This window comes from Quercus suber, unplaced genomic scaffold (genome assembly GCF_002906115.3).
Source record: "Quercus suber isolate HL8 unplaced genomic scaffold, Cork oak 2.0 scaffold_69, whole genome shotgun sequence".
Lineage (NCBI taxonomy): Eukaryota > Viridiplantae > Streptophyta > Magnoliopsida > Fagales > Fagaceae > Quercus > Quercus suber.
The window spans coordinates 159,762-169,081 of record NW_027069534.1 but is presented as its reverse complement, the minus strand read 5'-3'; the positions used below and the strand labels follow the sequence as shown (position 1 = coordinate 169,081).

At 30.1% G+C, this 9,320-nt stretch overlaps 1 long non-coding RNA gene across 1 annotated transcript; it reads left to right on the top strand.

Moving 5' to 3' along the window:
• The first annotated feature begins 3,296 nt into the window (after nt 1-3,296).
• Nucleotides 3,297-6,648, top strand: LOC112027488 (uncharacterized). Its single transcript, XR_002884478.2, has 4 exons — nt 3,297-3,519; nt 4,799-4,892; nt 6,207-6,234; nt 6,328-6,648. It is a non-coding gene; the product is annotated as an uncharacterized LOC112027488 (long non-coding RNA).
• The last annotated feature ends 2,672 nt before the right edge of the window (nt 6,649-9,320 follow it).

Below are 9,320 nucleotides of genomic sequence, written 5' to 3'. Positions count from 1 at the left end.
GATTATAATTAAAAAAATTACAATTAGATGATTCAAATTAAACTTTTTTTTGAAAAGAAGTTCAAATTATACATGGTACTACTTCACATTTATTTTAAACTATACATTTCAAAAATATGTAATGGTTTCTCATTATATATATAATTTAGAATTTAATTGTTTTTAAACTTTTCGGTTTTTGCACGCAATAATTCACTTATTACAAAAATTAAAAATTTAGATGGATACGTGGTGAAAAATTGGACTTCATTGAAATCCAATTTAGAATCTAATTGGATTTGAACTTTTTGATTTTTACACTTAATAATTCACTTGGCACTAAATTAAAAATTAAGCGGGACATGTGGCGCAAAATTAAGATTTTTTTTTTTTTTTTTTTTTTTATTTATTTTTACGATTCATTTATTCTAGACTCTTTGATTTTGTACTTAATAACTCAATTGGATGAATATTATGGATTTTTGTACTTGAATTCCAATTTGAAATCTAATTGGATTTTCTCTTAGCTTTACCTATTTTATATATATAGATTAGTGTGTAACCCCATGCATATGCAATGATACATTTATATATATGCACAAGTGTGTGTATGTGTGTGAGCAAGACTTAGATATAGTACTTAGTACTTAGTACTTAGGTATTGTTCCTTAAGTTCCCCTTATAAGATTTTGCCGTGCGGATTTTTTCTTATGTAAACCTAGTGTATTTTTAAGTTAAGTAGCCACATGGCTGAATCTTAAGAGGGGAACTTAAGGAACAATACTTAAGATACTATATTTAAGTTTTGTCCTATATATATATATATATATTTAAAAGTTGAGTTCAAGTTACACCTAGTGTAATTCTAAGCAATGTTACACCACCCAATAACTTGTTATTAAATTCATATTTTGGGAATCTTACTGTTAGATTATATGTTCTTTATGTTCTTAATATGCATTCCAATTTTCATGCTAATCGGATGTTATTTACTATTTCATTTATAAACTCATATTTTTATGCATTATTTTAAAGTATAAAAACTTGAATTTAAACAGTTGATTGATAACATGACTATTGATATTTGACCACCTTGAAATTTTGCAAGCATAGAGAATGTACGAAGATAATGTAATCCAATAGTGGATTTGTCAAAATTGGCATCCTATTAAAAAATATTGAGTGATGTAACATTTCTTAGAGTTATACCAAGTGTAACTTAAACCAAACCCTTTATATATATATATATATATATGATTTAGAATCTAATTAAATCTAGACTTTTCGGTTTTTATACCCAATAATGTACTTGCCACAAAAATTAAAAAATTAAATGGGACACATGATGCAAAATTGAATTCTAATTAAAATTCAATTAGAATTTAATTGTATTTAGACTCTTTGACTTTTGCACATAATAATTCACTTGACATACAAATTTAAAAATTAGATGAGACACATGGCACAAAATTAGACTTCAATTTAGAATTTAATTGGATTTTCTCTCAACTTTGCCTATTAATATATATATATATATATATAGACTAGTGTGTAACCTCGTGCATAAGTATGGGTACATCTAAACTTGGTGTAAGAATTACAACTTGCACATTATTTAAGCCATAAATTTCTAAAATATGTAATTGTGGAAGCGAGAATTTAGCTTTAGCTTAATTGCCCACTTATAATCACAATTAATTTTTATTATGGCTTAATATAATCTGCAATGAGAGATTTGAACAAGAAACAGATAATTCTATGCTTTTCAAAAATATGCTTTGGACTTTATTGATATAATCTTTTCTGTTACATTCCTCACTAAGTGTCTCGCTCTTCTCTTTTTTTTTTTTTTAGCAATTCTGGTTTTTTTTTTTTTAAAAAACCTCTCCTCTCTTTGTCTGTCGTCTTTCCTTTTATATTCCCCTTCACTACAAAAGACTGGGGCTATAGCAACGTTTTTCAACAGCGGCTATAGCCCCAAAAACTGTTGGTATAGACCCAAATGGCCTATCTCAGCACATTTTTTCCTTATGCTTCGTAGCGCTGCCCAACAAGTGTGACAATAGGTCCTATGGACCTACATTGACGATTTTAAAACCGTTAGTATAGGTCCTAGCGGTTTTGAAACCCTATCCCAATGCTTTTTAAAAATTGCTGGAATAACTTATACTAGTGGTTTTGTATCCTTGTACTTGTGCTTTTTAGAATTTGAAAACCGCCTAGTAGGTTGAATCTATACCAACGGTTTTAAACCGCCGCTATAGGCGTTTATATATTTTTCTAATATAGCCTTTACCAATGGTTTTTTAACTCTATACCAGCGTTTTTTTCGAAACTTAAAATTGCCGTAGTAAGCCTAATCTATACCTACAGTTTAAAAATTGCTGTTATAGGAATTTTTATACTTTTCTCATATAGCCTATACCAGCAGTTTCTAAACAGCCGCTATAGGTCTCTCTCTTTTTTTTTTTTTTTTTCAAGCACATAAATCTTTCCTGCATTTTGCTTTTCACATCCTGTTTATAGCTATACAGAAAACCAAACTAAATACAAGAAAGGATCTAGTTTAAACCACCAAAATTTTAAGTACACCATATAAGTAAATATACTGTACCAACTTAAGCTTATGATAAATGTGAAAAGAATACATTCCAAATATCTAGAATGTTTTGTGCCCAAAAAATTACATTCCAAATGTCAAAAATGTTATGCCCAAAATATGACATTTCAAATGTCTAGAATGTTTGAAACTTTATAATACATTGACTAGTTAAAAAAAAAAAAAAAAAAAAAAAACCCACAAACTAAGTATCCTCCTAATGCGGATCCCCGAATGATAAATTCATAGCAATCGAAGAATGGTCATCCGCATAATCATCATCACCATCCTAAAATATAATAAACCTCCATGGAATTAGTTCATTTAACAACAAGGTTACTAACTGAATAACACAATAACACAAATCCATTAGCACTAATACATTAAATAACAAAATGAAACTCTAACAAAACACAACCATCCTCAACCAATGACCAAGCCCTCTCTTGCAAAGGTCTTATAGACCTGCCAGTAGCCAAGAAAGTATGAAAACAATCCACAAGGTCTTATAGACCTGATAGGGAGTTTATGTTGTTTTGGTATTAAACTAATTTATATATATATATATATATAACCGAAGCCTTTAAAGCTCCCATAATTTTCCACGTCAGCATTTATTTATTTATTTTCTATTTTTTAAATTTGATTTAAAAATAAATCTAATTTTTCCCCTCACCAAATACACGTTACAAACTCAATATCTCTTTAAAACAAAAAAACCTAAAATCTCTCCTCTGCTCACACACTAAAACATCTCCTTCCCTAAACCTAATACTCACCCTTTCCTTCCTCCAAAATCAAACCCAAAACTCAGATTCTTCTCTTGTCATTGCCACCGCCACAGATTGCTGCCACCACTAATCATCGCCACCACGGAAAGGCAGCCTATTGAATGATGCAAAATCTCACACAACCATCGTACTTCTCCGAAAACATTGCCAGTGAGTTTTTAATTTTGTTCTATTATTTTTGGCTGTTAAGTATGATTTAGGGTTACGTTTAGGAGTGTTTCTTTTGAATGATTAGCATAGATTGACGGGTTTGGAGGTGGTAGTGGAGCTAAACTGCCTCTGAAAACATGTATAAGAAGATATTCTCTAATTTCAATCAAAACTGCGTCTTGGATTTATACACGGCTGTATTTTGATTGAAATCAGAGAAGCCCTAACACCCTGAGGCAGAACAACCCCATTTGAGGGTGTGGCTGAAGAGAACAGAATCCCAACCCTTCACCCTTAAAGTGTTTGACAAAATTCCTGAGCCAAACTGAAAAAGGGACCCGACTTTAGAAAGTTTATGTCAAATAATTGAAAGTTGCTTCATATGTATTGAATGGGGAAAAAAAGAGTCACAGGGTTGATTCAGTTTAGGAATAGAGTCAGATAGTACTTCAATGGAAAAAATAGAATGAAGATAATCGGATGGGGAAATTTGTGAAAGTCTAAATCCTATGCTAGCAAGTTTTTGTTTCTAATTGTGAGCTTTGTTGACAATTGGTTTTGGTGTCATTGAATGTGGATGTGTTTTGAAGTGATGACGTGGGTGGTTTTTATCAAATTATGAGTGTGAGAAAGTTTAAATTACCATCTGGGTTTTCATTTTTGGGAAAGCCTATATTTGATCGACCTGGAATTAGTCATTGGGTTGTGATCAATGGGGAGGTCACCTACTTCTGTGTTTAAGTTACTTTGGTCCTGCACATCTACTTCTCTATTTGGTAACCAAATTTGGTTCTATTTGTGGAGCTAAATTTCAGTTTCTTTGTTATTTGTATATATCGGTATATATTATATCTTGATGTTGTTTAATCATTTTTATCTTCAATCATGAATGCAAATTGTTCATGAAATCCTTGATTTGAAAGGAATTGTCTCAGAGTGGTTTGTAAGTAGATTTTAATATGGTAGAAACATAAAGTCAAATTTCCATTTTAAATGTTGGGTATGATTAGGCGCACATCAATCAATGATTAGAATGTAAAAGGAAGTTAGAGGATTTGTAATATAAATGCATAGACCTAGAAGATAGTTGGAGAGGATTGCATAATTTGATGATGGTTTTGGCAACAATGTTCCCTCATCAAGTAGTTTTTTCATCTTATTTTTGCAATTTTTTATTGCAATTTTTTTTGGCTTTAGTTTCAAAATTTCAATTTATGGTTTCAATGTTTTATATACTTCTATGGTTTCAATTGATATTTTTTTTCCTAATTGGGTGAAGGGTGAAGACGAATTATGTGATGATTTCTCTGCTTATAACCGGGCAAAATGAACTCTTATTGATGGAGAAACTAGGCTGTTCCTCCGCGGTAGTGGTAATTAAGCTTTCAATGTCTTACTTTTACTGTTTATGTAGAATAGTATTCTGAATTAAAGTTGCTCATTCTTCTTTAGCATGTTTGATTCTTAATTTTTTTGTCTGAGATATATGCAATGTTTGCTACATATTAGCTTTATAAATGTACTGTTCAATTTCTAGATATCATAATGAAGTGAACCCCATGTTCAGTTTTATAGGAACATTAATGTGAATTGCTTTGTTTCACTATGGTGACTCTAAATCAAAATCATATATACTTTTCTAGGATAAGATTCAGTCTTTCATTTGGGATTACTAGAGAATCTTTCTCCCTCATAGTGTATATATGTGCACATACATAATTGATCTGTTGGCTTGGATCTTAACAGTGCAGCATTTGGCTTAAATCTATATGTAGATAGTACATAGAACTCTAAGGGAATTTGGTTAGTTAAAGACAGTTTGGGTAAGCTTCTACAATGTTTTGTGCTTTTAGAGATGTTGATCAAGTGTGTTGTGATGGGGTTGTAATGTTTGGCTGCATGCTGAGTGTGAGAATATTTCCAACAAGCTTTTCAAGGTGTGCTTAATACTCTTGATTTATGAATTGTGATGTCAATTTCTGTTCCCGTCATATATGTGTTTATTCACTGACTTGTGTATGGTTTAAAGGATCTAGAGAATGTAGATTACTATTGTGCAGATTGTAAAGCAAATTCTAATTATGAGTCACAGCTTCAGGAAACTACCAGCCAAATGTGAAGTATGTCTGTCCTGTTTTTGTGTGTGTGTGCAATTCTTTTCCCTCCAATTGACTTTTGGAGTAATTGTATATTTGACTTTATAAACTAAGGAGTTTATCATTAGGTTTTAAGCCTAATTTTGTGACAATTTTTGAAGTAGGTCTTTAGAAAATAGTGGACAAAATGTTCTACCTGAGAAGGTAGTTGTGGTGTGCAATGGCAAGGAAGGAACATATATTCCAAACCTTCATATGTTAGCCTTGAACTCATTTCTAAATATTACATTTACGTTGACATATTTTTCTTTAATATTCTTGTAGGACCTTTATGCACTCCTTTCTTACCACCACATTCATTTTCTTCTTATGCAATCCTTACAGCAACTTTCTGTTTGTTTTGTTGAAGGATTCATTAAGATGCTTCTTTATTATTTATTCCCCCCCTCCCCCCCACCCCATCTTAGAGTTATGTGCAAATGCAGTTCATGTGGGTCAAAGAAGTATACACCTAGAAGATCAAATTCTACCTGAATTTTTATTAGGAATTTTCATTTTCTGAGTTTCGTTACTTTTTTATTTTTCAATTAGGTGGCACTCTCCATATCTATGTAAGGAGGTCAGTATTTTCTTTTAAGCCTTTGTGTTTTGTCAATCTTTACACCGACTTGGACAATTCCATTAAGACAAAGAAACCAATGATGTTTCATAGTTATCAGAAGGACAAGATCAAGGACTCATGTTGAAGGTCAAGCAAGTTTGGATTGTAGCTGTTGACTTAAGCAGAGAGGCAGAGTATCAGAACAAAGCAATGGAAGAATTGTAACCGTGACTGTATAAACGACAGTGTTTATATTTAAAACAGCCATACTACATATACCTTAGGATTAGTTTAATTCATAGTTATTATACGTTTATTAATCTAATTGGTTGTAGAGACTATTTCGTATATTGTGGAGTTAGTAAGAGGTTAGTTACTCTTAGACTTTGTATAAATACTTGATGTACTTTCATTTTCTTTCAGTGCAATATAGAATTCTCTCATCAAATTCTCATAATAGTTACTTTGTTGTCTCAAATGACATAGTGCCTCAATGAAAGAGCTAGCAAGATGCTTTATTGGCACCTGAAAAGCTCAAAATTTCATTTTTGACAATTCTGAGTCCAACCTTAGGAACAAACTTTGGCAGCCATGGTACGACTCCACTATGCAGGTTAACCCTATAAGAACTTTCTCGTTCATCGCACGGGTTAGCGACTAGTAGTTAATAATATCACAACAATAGGTCAAAAGCAAAATAATTTAAGCATTATGTAATTAATATAAGAAGCTTAGACTGACACATGACGGAAAATTTGACTCCAATTGAAATCCAATTTAGAATCTAATTAGATTTGGACTTTTTGATTTTTACACTCCATAATTCTCTTGGCACAAAATTAAAAATTAAATGGGACACATGGCGCAAAATTGAAAATCCAATTAAAATCTAATTGGATTTTCTTTGAGTTTTGGCTATTAATAAATATATATAGACTAACATGTACGTAATCCATGCAAACACAATTTTTATTATAAAAATATAAATAATTAGTCAAATTATTATTAAAAAAAATAGCATGTAACACATGCATACGTATGAATGCATTTAAAATTAAATACAACTTTGATCATAAAAGTATAAGTAATTAGTCAAATTATATTTTTTAAAAAGTAAATGTAATAAGTCACATATTAAAATTCTTATCTAAATATAATACTACTTATAATAATTTTTTTTTCTAATTTTTAATAAGTAGAATGTGTGGTGATCTTTATTGAGTATATGTGATTAATTTTTTTTATTTATTTAAATTTTATAATTCATTAATATTAGATTCTTAGTATTTTGCACTCATTAACTTACTTGGCACAAATATTAAAAAAATTAAGTGGACACATGGCACAAACTTAAATGGATAATTATAGTGTGATCCCTACATAAATTTAGACACATGGCATAAAATTAGATTTTAATTTCAAATTCTAATTGAACTTTTTCTAAGCTTTGCCTATATCTATACTACTATTTAAGGGGCTTCCCCTGTTTGAATTCCTCATTTTTTATACCTAAATTACCCTTATCATACCCACTTATAAGTTTTCAACTAACAGGGATAAATATGTAAATTAAAACACCTACATTTTAAGACCCACAAACTCACGTACACTTTGCAGTTTCTATCTCTTATTCTTTTTTATATTAAAGACATTTAGTTTAGCTCTACATCCTCCTTTCTTTTTCTTCAGATTAAAGATATTTATTGTCAGAGGCTTCAACAAATTTTCAGGTTCTATCTATCGCAAGTTCCTCTTTGTTTGTTTGTTTGTTTTGTTTTTGTTTTTGTTTTTGTTTTTGTTTTCGTTTTTTTAATATATATGTATCACGTTTACTCTTTTTTTTTTTTAATATATATGTATCACATTAACCCTTTTTTTTTTTTAAATGTAATTCTGAAATTCTTTTTCTTCAGATTAATGACATTTACCATCAGAGGCTCTAATAAATTTTTAGGTTCTATCTTTTACAAGTTCCTCTTTGTTTTTTTTCTTTTGTTTATGATTGACTTTCTTTGAGTTCTACTCTTTTTCTTTTTTTTTTTTAATTTTTAATTTTTTATATGTATCACGTTAACTCTCTTTTTTTTTTCTTTTTTTTAAATGTAATTCTGAAATGAATGGTTCCTTCATATACTCTACTACTGTACTTTTTAATGAATTGTCATTTCATGTTGTAGGTATTCTGATCCAAAGACAGGGCTACCTTATGCTACAAAAGAAGCATTCAAACTCATTCGTGAACAGTTAAACAGTATGACTTCCCTTACCTCCTTTAGTAGCCTTTCTTTTTAAGAAAGATTTTTTTTTAATTATTATTTTTTTACCATCATTGTATATGTTTTTGGCTTTAAATTTTTTTAGTTTTTTATTTTTACCATCATTGTATATATTTTTGGCGTTAGTTTTTTTATTTAGGTAAGTAGCAACCTCACAAAAGCCAACCTCTCAATTCTGATTTTCATTGACAATTCATTATGGATCCGAGAAAGTAGAGCCACCAATCACATGGTTAGATCTCCATTAGTTATTTATTTAAATAGTTGATGATGTGGTGATAAGATTTTAAAGAGTCCATGATAGAGTTAAATTCTAAAAATCTTTATCTTTATTTTTAACAATTTTAATACGATTTTCAGGAAAAATGATCTCATCAAAATTTAAATTAAACACAAACTCTAACAAACTTATGCTATTATCTTTAATAACACGCATGCTAACTTTGGTTTGTTGGTTAAAGTTTTTTTTTTTTTTTTTTTTTTTTTTTTTTTTTTTTTTTTTTTTTATTTTTTTTTCCTTTTTTTTTTTTTTTTTTTTTTTTGGGCAAGAATTATCTAGTTGTGATCGGGTGAAACAGCTCGGATTGAAAACTTTTTTTTCTCACTTTCTCCGGCTGGCCTAACCCGTTTGAGGTTGAAATGATGCCAGGACAAAGTTTTTCAATTTTTTGAATTTTTTTGCTATTTTTTTCGGGATTTTCTAGATGGGATCGAGTAAATTCCGCTCGGCTCGAAAACCAATTTTTTTCCCTTTCCCGGCCTAGCCTGACCTGTTTTGGTTTCAGATGATGCCTGGAGGAAGTTTCTCAATTTTTTGATTTTTTTTTT